The following is a 16,402-nucleotide window of genomic DNA, read 5'->3' on the forward strand; positions in this document are numbered from 1 at the left end:
GCATACTCACGGCAGCCAGGGCATGTTGGCACTTGGAGAACCACAAGTGCCAATATGCCCTGACATCCCTGGCTTGCTGGGACTTGTAGTACCACAAAAAAAAGTTAAATAAATAACAACACCCTTGTAAATACCACACATATTTATTAAAAATAAAAACCCCACAATAAATACACTAACCACCCTCATTAAAGCCACATCTATTTATTAAAAATAAAAACACCCCAAATACTCACCAAAGATGTCTTCTTTCTTCTTCCAAACATCCAGGCTTGCCCCAGTCCCAGGGCAATGTAACAGTGATGTGTTTCTACAACACACTGCTATCAAGCAGCGTGTTGTATCTGGCGTGTTTTGAAGCAAACTCTCCTGAGTTTGCTAACTCGCAGCTTCATACATTTGAGAGCTGTATAGCTGCAGTGGCAAACAGTCGGGAGTTTGATCTCTGGCGATTTTGCAAGTAGTGATTTTGACAGAAGCAGAACTCTGGCGATTTTGCATGAAATCTCAGCTTCATACATCGGCGAGTTTCAACTCTCCCGAGAAAATCGCTGGAGTTGCAAAATCGCACTTTGATACATTTACCCCCATATCAGTATTTGAAAAGTGAGCACAGTGCTATCAGATTTTTTTCAAGTGAGTCTTTCTATCTGCAATCCATATACATTTTTAGAAGGGAGTCTTTCTTTATTTGCTTATACAATATACGATAACTATATGAATTGTTGAAAAGTTGTTACACCATTATCAGCAGTGGCTATCCCCAGGCATCGTGGTCCTCATTCATATTGTCCCTGTTTGTACACACAGAACTGTACAATAGTTGGTGCATTCTTGAAACGCTGTATTTTCAATCATGCTTACAGGTGGACACTGAATACCCAGGACTACTACACCAGGAAAAATTACCCAGTTTAAATGGACATAAGAGTAAATCTCACGGTGTGACTGTTCCACAAAATCTTTTCCTATGGATTGTTATGAAGTAAGTGTTTTGCAGCACTGTGACCATTTTGTTTCTCTCTATTTGGTTGATGTCTACAATAAAAATGTTGTCATTGCAAAAAAATTATTGTTCTCTTTCAGTTTTTGGACCTCTGTATAAATTGTGTCTCAGCTAAGTGTCTTTGCCTTGCTGTGAATTGTTCTCCTAAATTTTGAACCTGTGCTCAGTACACACAGAACTCTTGAATACCCGGTGCAGTGTGACCCTGGGGTTGCTTTTGTGTTTTTTTTCTTTTGCAGTATTCCTTACAGATGGCTGCTGAATCCCTGGGACAACCACTGTAGAAGAAAAGAACACTGGGGGGCTCATGCTGGGTTGGGCATGTGCCCATTTGCCTAGTGTAAAATAAGCAAATTTGTTCTGGACTTGCCCACAAATAATGCGTGCCCATATCTTTGTGCCTCCCTATGCTTGGAGAGGAGGGGAAGGGGGGGCAAAAACAGTAAGGGAGTGTTCCTGTAATTGCAAACTGATGCAGACCCGCATGGGGACACAGACATGCCTGTCAGTAGCAGTATCACTTGCGGGTGCCTGACAGCTGGTGCAAATACACACTGATAATGGTGACGCTTGTCAGCATTAGCTAGACACATCTAATTGGCTGATTGTGGATTGACCTCTGAGGCTAATAGTGCTTTCTTTAATGATTATGTATTTAATGAATATTTGCTACCTTTATTTGTACAATTTGAGAAGGAATGTAATACCTGCTGAGGATTTCTAATATAAATCAAAATTAATACCGAATGTATTTTTATAATAAATGGTAAAAAGCTTATCTTGTGCTTATGACATGGTTTGTATCTGATGTACGCCTGACATAAATCTGGCGCATATGCTGCTGGTGCAGAGCTGGACACATCTAGAGATGCCTGCAACTCAGCATATGGGCGTAAACACACTCTTTTATTTCTCTTTGATCATTCTTTTTAAATGCATATGCATCCAACTCAGCATCTACCAATAGCTGTGAGCCCTTTTGCCCAATGATCAAAAATGTGTATTTAGCCTAAATTCCAGTCTTATAAAATACCTATGATGAACGTGTAAATGGATTAGTGAAAATATTTAAAAATATATGTCCATTTTTAAATCCAGGGTGAAAAGTACCAACATCCTACTTTTGCAAGGATGTAAAGTTTTAAAGCCTGCTTTTTACATTACATTGTTAGGTGTGCATTTATTATAAATGTTTACACATTATAGTATTTGTGCATGGTTAACAATGAGTATATTTAAAACATACACATCTAAAGGGCTCTGTATCTTGTTGCCCATGTAACCCTTATAAGCACCCAGATAATAGGGACAATTTGACATACTTCATCACACCTGTAAAATCACTATGATAATGACACAGAATAAAATTTTAAATTTACTGTACCGTAAACAATTTCATCTGCAATAAACCATAAGCAGTGATAAACAATAGTAGTAATGTTATGTAGCTTTATGTAACAACATACAATGACAGTGACATACAGTATAAATGTCATTGTGTAACATCATGTAATATATCATGTAATATACTGTAGTACCAGAGGGCAATGTGTGCAAGCGTTACATTACATACAGTGTTGTCAAACTTTAATATGTGTTCACATCATATCTGATGAGGTGTCAGGACAGAGACATAAACGTGGGAAGCAATATTGCTGATGCGTTAAATGACACATTGCATTTCTTTGATGTGCCATCTGTTATGCATGATTATTATTGCAATTGATCTCCTAACCCTCATTCATAGTTCACAGCTGCTTTTATTTTGAATTCTGGTTGTTCTATCTGCGCCCATTCCCATTTGCTCTATCAGCGTTATGCCTTTATTTTAAGCAATGGTTTTTTTCTTTCTGTTAAGTACATTGGTTTATATGCACATATTTCTGTGCATTGTGTCTTACTTGTGCTGTAACTGTGCCTAAATAGAGCCTACAAGGGTTCGCTGAAGAAGCACAGATTTCATCCTCATCTGGTTTCAAGATAACAGATCAGAGGATAAGACATTAACAACTTCAATGTAACTACAGTAAATAAATTTGATAGTGGAGAGAGGAACCCTAAACGCCCAGCGTGTTCATAGTGAAAGACTCTGGGAGGTCTACACTTGGGCAACAATGCACAGCAAATCCAAGCAAGTGCCATTATTTTGTCCCTGTGCTATCATCACCATCATCATTATTATTATATTTTTCTCTTCCCTCCTCTTCCATATTATTAATAGTCTTATTAACAGTTTTGTATTGTACTGCCACATTTTGGATGGATGCACTTGTGAGACTCCGCTGAGCAATGTGGCATGAATGGAACCACGTCTGGTGCAGGACAGTAGTGTAGTGGCAGGACAGGAGCATTTTAATGTGCCCTTTAAGTATATTTTGTACCTCATCTTCGAGTTTTAACACTAAATGCCTATGCAATAGACCGCCTGGAGGGCAGTTCCAAGTGCAGGGGGTGGCACGACAATGAATTTTGTATCATCAGGCTCCTACACCCTACTGCACAATGGTACAATTTGATGCAAATCACATCATCATAGCAGGATCCAGGCAGGATCTGGAAGGGTGGCCTACCCTGCTGGTAGTCCGGGATGACTCCCCAAAATTCATTAGTCTCCTGGACTGGAGAATAGGCAGGTATGGTTTATACCCCTATCTTTGGGCAAAACTCTTGGTTAATTAGCAGTTATCTATGCCAAAGCCATCTGACATTTATCAGGGCTAGAAATAGTGACAGATGTAGAGTGATACATGTGAGCCAGCAAGAATTCAAATAGAGTAGTGTACCACATTTTTTATTTAAAAATGTGCTTTATTTTGCATACAATTACAAAAAAACAGACATAGACATTGCATTCAAGTGTACTGCATCGTAGCACAACTGAAACACAATACACCATGAAGCATACTTTATAGCACAATACAAAACATGGCATATGGTATGTCATCCTATGCTATACATCAAGTACTGTAACTTCAATAAGACAACTGTATGAGCATAAATCTTTGCTTGCTGCTGATCTTACCTCTAATTTTATTTTATAACCCCTCTATGGGCACAAAGACTAGGATTGGAGTCTTAGACCCAATCATACCCTATCATCATCACCATTTATTTATATAGCGCCACTAATTCTGCAGCGCTGTACAGAGAACTCATTCACATCAGTCCCTTCCCCATTGGAGCTTACAGTCTAAATTCCCTAACACACAAACACTAGGGTCAATTTAATAGCAGCCAATTAACCTACTAGTATGTTTTTGGAGTGTGGAAGGAAACCGGAGCACCCGGAGGAAACCCACACAAACACAGGGAGAACATACAAACTCCACACAGATAAGGCCATGGTTGGGAATTGAACTCATGACCCAAGTGCTGTGAGGCAGAAGTGCTAACCACTTAGCCACCGTGCTGCCCTTATGTTTAACCTCAATGTTAAGTACCAGCTACTGTTAGTGGAACAGCATAGTGTGCAGTGTTTTGCTTGGCAGATTGCAGAAGAATGAGCTTTAGGATTAAAGAGATCGTTTGTGGCTCTGATATACCTGTTCAGGACTGTCAGTAGATCCTAACTGTAATAATCAGCAGGGACATTTTTTTTTGTAGGAGATCTAGTAGGAATAAACTAGAGATATTCACTGACACCCGTGTTCTGGTTCTGGTTTTGAATATGGATTAACTTCGTGTTTTGGTTTTGGTTTTGGCAAAACCACTCTTGCGTGTTTTGGTTTTGGTTTTGGATCCCTGATTTTTTTTCTAAAATCCCTATTTTTTTGCAAAAATGTTGCTAATTTTGCTTTTTTTTCCCCCCTACATTATTATTAACCTCAATATCACTTATTTCAAGTCATTTGCAGTCAACTTTAACCATCTCACAGGTCACAATATTATTTTCATACACTTTCAAACAAAGACTGCAGCGACCTGTCTGGATGCTAAGCAACATAGCAATGACTCAAACACATGGCAGTTCATAGCACATCTAGGAAACATTGCCACACAGCATTGGCAGAAAAGAAAAGTGGTGCAAGATGAAATTGTCCTTGGATCATGAAAGTTAGGCTCATGGTTCATTTGATCGCTCCACCCATTCCTTGGATAACTGTGGCAATTCTACAGCTAATACATGGCGACGAGCGCTGCCCCCCCCCTCCCCTCCGGGATGCGTGCTTTTATCAGACCCAGACCAATCCAGGGTGCCAGACAAGTTCATCACTGAGCATCAAATCAGCCCCAATTCCCAACAAATTATAACATAGTTAGGTACCTTTGACGTAAAGTGCAGATTACAAACACTTTGTGCAATACTGATGAAACAGCAGCAAAGTGGAAGGTAATACATTTACACGTCTATTTAGACATCCATGCTTACATTACTGTAGCTTTACAAATGCTACAAATGGCTAGACAACTGTTGTCAGGATTTGGGTAAAAATAATTCCACACATAAGAGGTGGATTTTTTGGTCTTATGACCAGGCATGACAATGGCCTTCTTCTTATCCCATGCAAGAACTGCTTTCACTAGGGCAGGACTTACACAAACAACATCATCCTCATCAACATCCTCATTAGCACCCTCGTTAGCTACATAAATATCCCCCTTATACTGTTGCAATTCCAAAGTGGCATCCTCAATTTGTGTATGACCGGCTACACTTGGGCTGTTCAGGCACACATCTGCAGATATGCTGAAAGTGGCCTTCTTTAGACAGGTCAGGATTATACATAGCACTCGGGGATAGACTCTCCTCAGGGATTTGTGTCATTTCTGAATCTGAACATACATTTTTCTCTATTGCCTTACTGTTTTATTTCAGCTTGGCTTTTACACGTAAATGTATTTGGACACCACGTTTAGAGTCTGAATGAAAAGGTCTTTCTTGGTCATGACTGACCTTACAAGAAGATGCCTCTGTGCCAGTTGCAGAACTAGCACTCATAGAGAAAGGGGAAGTCCTCATTCTTTCTTTGCCACTGAGTGTGTAGAATGGCATGTTGGCAATTTTATTTTTTTCTGCAGATAACTTTACCTGCATTACAGGTCTTTGTTTCTTGACCAAGGTAAAAGGTGTTTTTTTAAATTTTTGTTTCCCTGACTTAAAAACACTATGCACTTTAACATAGGCTTTAGCATATGACGTAGAGGGATTGCTATCATCATGACTGGTGCCAGCAGCTGCTTGGTGCTCCTGGTCTTCTGTGTACTGCTGTGAATCCATTTTAATAACACAGTACAATGTGACTGCAGATTAAGAACAACACTGCCAGCCCTATTTTTTCTATTTCAGCAATGACAATTAGCAATGGAGCTCTCCTCTTTGTGTTTTACCTATATAACACAGTACAATGTGACTGCAGATTTAGAAGACCAAGCCTGCCAGACCTATTATTTGTATTTCAGCAATGACAATTAGCAATGGAGCAATGGAGCTCTCCTCTTTGTATGTTAACTATATTACACAGTACAATGTGACTACAGATTTAGAAGACCAAGCCTGCCAAACCTATTATTTCTATTTCAGCAATGACAATCAGCAATGGAGCAATGGAGCTCTCCTGAATGTCACTGGAGACTTTGAAGAACACTGCTACCCCTCCTCTTTCTTTTCTACCTATGACGCTGCCCAACTGCACTAGAGATTGCCAAGAACTGTGCTACTCCTTCTGTGTCCCTCTGTGAAATGGCACTGGATCACCGTGGAAGGCGGTACTTATAGAATCCAAAACTCGCGAGATCCGAGATCCAACAACGTAACAATGATGTTTTGCCTCATTTTCAATTCCGAGGGCGCACGAAAGTACAGAGTCGGCTTGGTTTGGTACTCGGATCTGCTAAGTTTGGGTGTGTTCGGTTCTTGGGGAACCGAGCCTGAGCATCTCTAGAATAAACCATTGATGAATGAGCATGTGAGTGGGTACACTGCTGGTCCCTGGGCAAAGTGGCCCTGAGAAGGTTTCCTGGGCAATGAGAAGTCACGAGTGCGTACCTAGACAGATCAAAGAAGCATGGTTTCCCAAAAGCACAAAGTGGAAATTTGAGGGGCCTATAAATCTGGTGCTGAAAAAGTGTGGTATCAAATGCACCTCAATGTATGAAGCAAATAAAACCATCTTGTTTTTATTTTAAATAAACATAGGGAAAATTAAGTACAGAACTCAATATACTTTATGTTTGGATGACCTCCCATATGTTCAGCTTAACACTCTGCTGAATTGTTTGCTTTTTCTTAGGTGGGCTGCATCTCCAATGGTTTAATCCTTGATTGGCATGTTCACTTAGTATTTGTACTATAGCAAATTTTCATCTTTCAATGGATAGACTTTTCCAGTGCCTTTTAAAGTGATGTAAAAATCTTATAATTTAACTAGTGACTTTGACACAGTAAATGTCTACAAAAAGAATGGGTTTATATAAAACTACATATTTGTAATCAAAATGACCACTGACTAGGAAAGACTGAAATAACAGGAGTTCCAAGCCAAAGAGTGTGTCACATTATTGGAGGTGCAGTGATTACATGACATAAACCTCCAATTATCTCCAGGGGGTAAATGTATGAACATGCGGGTTCTTCAACACCAGCGTGTTCAGCGTGTTCGGCGATTAACTTTCAAGCGGCGCTGCATTGTAAAGGGAAACTTCCGTTTACAGTGCAGCGCTGCTTGAAATTTAATCGCCGAACACGCTGAACACGCGGGTGTTGAAGAACCCGCATGATCATACATTTACCCCCAGATCTCTTCAGCCAGGAACGCCCACAGCTTCTGTCTAGCTCAGCCAATGGTGTTAAACAATACAGTGAACTTAACCTTGTCCAAGCCTTCAACCAGGGCCGGTGCTAGGGTTCTCAGCGCCCTAGGCAAAATTTCAAAATACCGCCCCCACCCCAGGACACGCCAAATACCCACTTCCCAGACCCTCACACACTTCATTGGTAAAAAAAAAAAAAAAAAAAAAAAGATAAGCCTTACCTCCTACAGCGGTCTGGCTGCCGTGATGTTTTATAGAGAACGTTGTCCAGACTCGACTGCTGTCCAGGGGCAATCACAGAATTTCTAGAGGGGAAGTATCCAAGTATTAGATATGGGAACAAAAACTTGTGAGAATGGCCCATCACACTGCTCCCCGTCACTGCTTGATCATGTCCCCCCCTGCAGCATACTGCCCCCCCCATGTCCTCTGTCCCACCACCCCCTGCAGCTCCGTGTCCTCTGTTCCCCCCTCCCTCTGCAGCACCATGTCCTCTGTCCCCCCTCACCCTGCAGCACCATGTCCTCTGTCCACCCTCCCTTTGCAGCACCATGTCCTCTGTCCGTCCGCCCCCCCCCCCCCCTGCAGCACCATGATTTTATTTGCACGTCATGCTCTATTTTTGACTTGCAGCAAGTCAATAATAGAGCATGAGATGCCAATAAATTAATTATTTTATCCACCATAGTGTCTAAATCAAAGATAGAGCATGAAGTGCCAAATAATAGTCAGTTTTCCACCGCATAGTTTGCAAATGAAATATAGAGTATGATGTGGAAAATAGTCATTTTTATACCATTGAAAAAATACTATTTTCCACCTCATGATCTATATTTAATTTTCAAGCTATGTGGGAGAAAAATTAATATTATTTGGCACTTCATGCTCTATCTTTGATTTAAAAACTATGGTGGATAAAATAATTATTTTATTGGCACGTTATGCTCTATTATTGACTTTAAGCAAGTCAAATATAGAGCATGAGGTGCAATAAAATAATTATTTTATCCACCATAGTTTTTAAATTGAATATAGATCATAAAGTGTGACATAATAATAAGAAATCCCACCCCCAACATTTTTTTGGGTCTCCACACTTCCCCTTTGGGTACCCCATTTTTTATAAAATTAAATTAATAATACAAAAAATAAATAAAAGATAAAGATACTTACTGTTTTTAATCCTGAAGGCTGGTCAGATGCAGAGAGGCTCTTCTGTAATGGCTGCCCACCGCTCCTCAGCTTCTTTACACCAAAGGAGAGGGGTGGAGCAGCCGGTGCATGCTGGGAAAGGAGGGGGGCGCTGGGTAGCAAACTTTATTCACACTGTCTTTCACTGACAGACAGTGTGATATACATATTGCACAGGTGCCGCGGCCGCTGGGAAGAGTGACCCAGTGTCATCTGATCACTGACATCAGTGATCAGGTGTGTGACAGTGCGAGCGATGCGCCGGGCGCACAGTGAAGAAACAGTCCGCCGCCGCTGCACCTCTCTCACTTCTCACCGCTGACTAGATTATCAAATCTAGTCAGCGGCAGCGGCACCCTGCAGTTCCCGGCGCCCTAGGCAACTGCCTAAGGTTGCCTAATGGGAGCGCCGGGCCTGCCTTCAACTTAGACCTATCATGGTGCTTAGAAATTATTTTAGTCACCATTCAATATGTGAATCAAGAAAGTAAGTTAACATTCAACAGTAAAATAGTATGGTTAAGTAGTTAAGAATTGTGTTCACTTTGCTGATTCAAGAAAAAAGCCAAACAATGCGAGTAAATGCAGGTAAGGTATCAAAGCTTGAGCTGACCATTGACTTGAAACAAGTTCATTCATCTTATGTAACATTTTATATGCTAACAGATGTGAATATTGTGAGACAGGTAGGGTAAGAGTGTAAAAAATGCAATTCTATTAAAATGCAGATACCTGAGCTGTGTACTGTACATATAGTTTAGTAATGGAAGGTAAAGTCAACTTAAGCAGTGGATAGATGTTAAACCAAGTGTAAAACTCTTCTCTATGATGTGTATTAGCATTCGGACACTTTGAAAATTTTGATAAATTGACGGGACAAAGCTAACATCTAAATTCACAGTTTTCAAGGTCCAGTGAAGTTGAAAGGTGGCTTTTATGAAAGTGCATATGTTTAACTATGTGTTTCTATGGATTACAGTAAAGCTTTGTAGTTTTCAAATAATAACAAAATAAACCACAAAGATCTGTGAAGATTGATTTACTGTTTTCTTTCATCCATTTTATTTTATGGGCACAAAAGAAATGCTTATGAAAAAAATATTTAAAGTTATATTTTTAACCACTGCACTCTCTGCAGGAGGCTTATGCCTTTCATGGCACATATTTCCATATTGACTGTGATTCTCCAGAAGGTTTTGTTGACCTGTCAACAGATATTTGCTCTTGTTAATAATTGGGATTCCTCTGTCCTCGCACTGCGTTACAAGTACTTCCTTTGTTGGGTGTTTTAATGCAGAAACTGCCATTTTTGTGCATAATGTGCAAAATAGGATCTAGTGGAAGAAAACCAGAGAAAATCTTTTATGTATTGAATTCTGCCCTTGGTAAATTAGTTTTGCAAGAACAGACGTTCCCTACTTAAGTTCTTAAATGAAAATATCCAACAAGCTACTACCAATTTGTCTTGACAAGATCCATCTGGGCATGTGTGGCATGTGGGTGTGAAAGGGTTCGTCTAAAATGGCCCAAAATTAAATCTCACAATCTTTATTCACACTAAATTCTGCCACTACTAAAAATTTGTTCAAGAACTGTCACTCTTAGGAATTCTACAGTTACTCTCTTTCTTACCTGAAAATGAAATCATTACCTAATTTAATCAGAGATCTGGTAAACCAAACAATTTCTTGCATAAATATAACATTATTAAAAGAAAGCTTATATGACACATTAATTATTTAACAGCACAAAGACGGAATGTTATTAATTGTGATTTCATATGACAAAAAGTCCTAAAAATGGTGATAACAAATTGACATACAGAAATATAAATGCAAACCAGTTTCAAAATCATTTCACTACTTTTTAAACTTTCTTCTTTGGCCAAACCCCCTCCTCTGTGACATCAATGAAAGAGGTGTGCTGGTATGCTAATCTGCTTCACAACTGATTTATCAACCTTCTATTCAAGAAGTGTTATACTAATAAGTTCTGAAAGAATATGCTCAATTGTTTTACCACTTGAAATTCTGAAATGCTTGTTTAAAAACACCCTAAGGAACACATACACAGAAGTGCAGCTCAGCATACACACATAATTGCATTTTACATCTGCTTTTTGAATGTAAAATGCATCCAACTCTACATGTGACTTGTGTCCTTTGGCTAGATATTATATTTAACATGCATGTGTTTGGTATCAAAAGAGTTGTTATTTTTTCTGCAAATCCTCTTCCCCACTGTTTGGACACCAAATAATCTCATGTAAAATCCCCATGGTTTTGGAGATACAATCAGTCAGTAACTTTGACCATTATATGTCTTTTGATCGGCAGGCCCGATGAGAGAGAGGTAGCCTCTAGGGTGGCCCAAACTAATTAAAACAAAGAGCAGTGGCAGTATGGGGGCGTTGGAGTGTAATCTATGCATTAATATGTTGCAAATATACAATATATGATTGGCGGATCACTCCATGAATTGTTCATTTCTGTAAAGATAAAGTCGTAAATGGTACAGGCTATAAAGTGTGCCTCACTAATGTCCTGTTCTTAAGGACTGGAATGACGTTAATGACCAATTATAGAATAGTGCAATTATTGTATATATAGCTTGTTCCATGTATAACTATGTATGGAAATACCTTCTGTATTTGAGAAGCACTTTAAGACTAATTGTGGTGTATGTTTAAATGTTTTTGTATGGTCACTTTTTTGTTATATGTGACTAAAAATTCAATAAACAGTATCTGATTTAAAAAAAAAAAAACAAAGAGCAGGCACCGTGCGTCCCCACATCCTCTACTCGGCAGGGCCCGTGATCACTCTCCAAGGCCAGGGTCATCGTTCAACTGGAATAATTGGCCTCCTTGGATATTGCCTTGTTGCCAGAGTAGCATAAAGTTGGAGGACTTGTGCAGTGATGCCCCCACAATAGGATAGCTATGTCTCATCCGACAGTGCGCTGCCACTGGGAGACAGCATTTACTCTAACAAAGATTGGTGGGGCACCAGTGGTCTCTCACCTGGCACCAAAATGTCTATTTACAGCTCTGTTGGTGATCTTAAATATTATATTATGCCACAATCCACATTTCATTTTATTACTATTAAATTGCCTTTGGTGTAATAGTTTACCGAAGAAAACAAAGCTTTAAGTGCTAAGATTCTGCAGAAGGGTTTCTCACATTTTTACAACTTTTACAGACATATCTAATAAGGAAGCAAAAATGCAAAGTACAGATATGTTTATCTTTGCTCTTAGCAGCTAGAACAATTCAGAAGCCACAATGTTATGAGCTGTATAGGTTTGCTAAACATCCTCAGCAATTATCTTTAGCAAATAATCTCTCCCTTAACTTGTCAATTTCACTGTGTTTTTTTTCTAATTGACAATAATGATAATTGCATTGCTATTTGCAACATTGTAGTGACTATTTTGCTCATTTTTGCTAATCGTTATCTTTGCTATTTTGACCCTTTTAGACTTTTTAGCACTATCACATCAATAACTCATTCCTAGTTTTATCTTGTTACCCTGATGATGGCATTTATCTGTATCATCCTAATGTACAGTGTTGTGGAAATTTTCCATTTTATTTAGGGTGTTTTTAATAACTTATAATAACTTTTAATATCGAATGATATACAAAAGAAAGGTCCTGTGTTGCCTTAAAGTCTACCTGACACCTACACTCAGCCATGAGTTGAACCAATACTCTTCAGAATCCATTAGGAACTAGTAACATCAGTGATGGCTCAAGCCAGTGGTTCCCAAACTGTGTGCCTAGGCTCCCTGGGGTGCCTCGGTGATCTCACAGGGGTGCCTCGGCCAGGGCCAGTGGTAAGCAAGGTGGGGGACTACTTGGTAATTATTTTTGTTTAAGGGTGCCTTGAAAAAATTATGGAGACCCTAAGGGTGCCTTGAACTGAAAAAGTTTGGGATCCACTGGGTTAAGCAATTTGCAAATGGCTACCACTGTATGTAGCTGATGTTTACACTTGAAATAAACCTTTTAGACAATTTTCCTATCAATACATTTTATTTTTATTTTGCTGTTTTTTTTTCTCCTGTTGCTTGTATTTATTCGTCCAGCGCCTGTTAATCAAACCAAGTTTACAGTCCTGTTCCACACCTGTCACAAGTGCTGATCATTAATGAGTTATTACAGCAGTTTATTCTGCTGTTGACAACTTGCAATTTCTCTGTGATTCAGCTAGTTTGTCAGGTGGGAATTATGGCATGCCGTATGTGACAAAACACATCACTATTTTTTTTCCCTTTTTTTTTTTTTTGCATTTTCAGACTCACTCTCGTCCTCTCTTCACATCTCCCCCCTCCTCCTTTTAGACAAACAATATCTGGGAACTCAGAAGTAATAAGGCGGAATGCATAATTAATTACCCAGCTTGCTCTAATTAGGGATGAATAAGTTGTGTCCCTCTCATCATCGCAAATGTGGTGATGGGTAATACCAGTTTATGCTATATTAACTGCAAATATGCAATCCTTCTGAGTGCACTTTCCTTGATGAATTTGATGAATGTGACAATAATTAGCAGAGACAGATGAGAGCTAAATTACTACTGACAATGTAATGTTATCCCGCTCGAGGGCCTGGGAACATAGCAGGCTAACATGCCAGGGACCAGGGCCTCCTATTCCAATTAATATTCTTTTTTTTTTTTTTTTTCAGCGGGAAAAGGAACGGTAATTGTTTTCGTCAAAGGCTGCAGGGAGTTATCAGGGTAATAAAGTTAATTAGCAGAACAAACATCCTTTCACTGCTTTACCAGATTGAGGAAAAGAGGGTAATTCAAACTGCAGAAAGATATGACTAGATGAGATGATAGGGGAACGTCATTTTACATAGGAGGCCAGTAGATAATGTTATTTCTCTCCGCCTTTGGTTCTTGGCTTGGGAACCAAATATTTTCCTATTGTCATCCTTTATAGCATTTACATTCTGAATGAGAATATTATTTTAATATGGGATGAGCAGCAATGTAGTTTTCATGGGTTCACAAACTAGATATATACTTACCTTGTATACTTTGGATACAGAAAGGGAACTACAGTCCTTTCTGCATACCCTGTCTTCTGGGGGTAAAATCATTGAAGGCTTCCTAAATATTTGGCAGCTACAAAACAAGGAATAGCAAAATTAACAATATGGACTTTGAACAAATCAAAGAGGAAATATAACGAAAACTAAATACATTTAGTATTGTCCTCAGATACATTGTCTTTGTCATTATCTACTGATATTTAATTAGCAAAATCACAAATCTATGCTGATTTTCTGCAGACCTCCTTCAAAGAAACATGTTAATTGTAATATGTTCTACAAATCGGTGAACTGATTCTCATGAAGTGAAACATCTGGTGGAATTTGTAAACAGGAAAGCCTATGCCTTCTGCAGCTCTACTTTATACCTGTAAAATGCATTGGGGATATAATTGAGCAAGGGAGAAACACATGAAATTTGGGTCCCAGTACACCAACTATTTTGCTCCCTTCCCCCCTCCATAGATGAGAAGGGAAAGGGCTGTGTGCCGCCGACAAGTGGTGGAAGGGGCGTGGCCACAGCTTTTGGGTGTGGTCAACATGGGGCGTGGCTGCATCATTTTAAACAAACATGACATATTGAGGAAGATTCAATTAGGAAAAATGATGCAAGATGTGTCTCTGGAACGGCCACACAGACACCTTACGTGTATTTTTTTAGAGAAATATCTGCTGATCTTTGCTCGTGCCCGATAGAGATGCAAGCAAATATGAGCGCATATTTCACAAAAAAAATTAGGTAAAAATGCACAGCGGTGATGTTCCTGAGAACATCGCGGCTAATTGAATCTCCTCCGTTATGTATTAAAACAGTGTTGCTCTCACCTACCTGTTATTGCAACTTTCACAACCTGGTACTGGATTCTTGTATGGATCCTGGAATGTTGGGACCTGTTTGGAAAATGTATAAGTACATAAAATATTGAAATCTGAGCAATAAGTGAACACAGTACATAACACAGATCACGCAGTATTTAATACATACATTATAATAAAACATTACATTTATGACGCCATCCGCAGCCACTTCACGCCAAACACCAGTTGCATCATGCCTACCCCCAGCCATGTCACACCAAACACCAGCAACATCATGCCACCCCCCAGCCACATTACGCCACCCCCCCAGACATATCATTTATCTCCTCAGCCACATCATGTCACCCCTCACCCACATCACGCCACCCCCCCAGACATATCATTTATCTCCTCAGCCACATCATATCACCCCTCAGCCACATCACGTCACCCCTCAGCCACATCACGTTACCCCCCAACCACATCACGCCACCCCCCCAGACATATCATTTATCCCCTCAGCCACATCATGTCACCCCTCAGCCACATCACGCCACCCCCCCAGACATATCATTTATCTCCTCAGCCACATCATGTCACCCCTCAGCCACATCACGCCACCCCCCCAGACATATCATTTATCTCCTCAGCCACATTCGTCACCCCTCAGCCACATCACACCACCCCCCCAGACATATCATTTATCCCCTCAGCCACATCACGTCACCCCTCAGCCACATCACGTCACCCCCCAACCACATCACGCCACCCCCCCAGACATATCATTTATCCCCTCAGCCACATCATGTCACCCCTCAGCCACATCACGCCACCCCCCCAGACATATCATTTATCCCCTCAGCCACATCACGTCACCCCTCAGCCACATCACGTCACCCCTCAGCCACATCACGTCACCCCCCAACCACATCACGCCACCCCCCCAGACATATCATTTATCCCCTCAGCCACATCACGTCACCCCTCAGCCACATCACGCCACCCCCCAACCACCCCCAACCACATCACGCCAACCCCCCAGCCACATCACATCAAACACCAGCAACATCACATCACCCCCCCAGACACATCATACCACCCCCCAAAACACATCATAACTCCTCCCAGACACATCATTAACCCCCCCAGATACATCATTAACCACCCAAATGCATCAGTGACAACCCCACAGCGTACTTACATAAGCTGTGCTGGTCCTGCAGAGTGAGGAGGGCAACTGCAAATCTCGTGAAATTACTAAAGGTTTAGAGCTCCTCAGACGTGTGTGTGATATCAACCCCCTGACACCCCCCCCCACACACACACACCCCACACACACACACACACACACACCCACACCCCCACACACACACACACAAACCCCCCACACACCCCCACACACACACACACACACACACACACACCCCACACACACACGCCCACACACACACGCCCCCCCCCACACACACACACACACACCACACACACACACACACACACCCCGCACACACACACACACACCCCTGCAGGTGGGCACCTCACCCGCAGATTTTTTTTAAAAGCCATTTAAAAAAAATAAAAATATCTTGCTTG

General features: G+C 40.6%; 1 long non-coding RNA gene across 1 annotated transcript in view; it reads left to right on the forward strand.

Annotated features, from left to right (window-relative positions):
- The first annotated feature begins 873 nt into the window (after positions 1-873).
- LOC142143911 (uncharacterized) overlaps positions 874-16,402 on the forward strand; it is a 182,475-nt gene continuing 166,946 nt past the window's right edge. Inside the window, exon 1 of the long non-coding RNA XR_012689597.1 lies at positions 874-985. This is a non-coding gene — a long non-coding RNA (uncharacterized LOC142143911). The remainder of the gene's footprint in view (positions 986-16,402) is intronic.

The sequence above is a fragment of the Mixophyes fleayi genome, chromosome 3 (assembly GCF_038048845.1).
Source record: "Mixophyes fleayi isolate aMixFle1 chromosome 3, aMixFle1.hap1, whole genome shotgun sequence".
NCBI lineage: Eukaryota > Metazoa > Chordata > Amphibia > Anura > Limnodynastidae > Mixophyes > Mixophyes fleayi.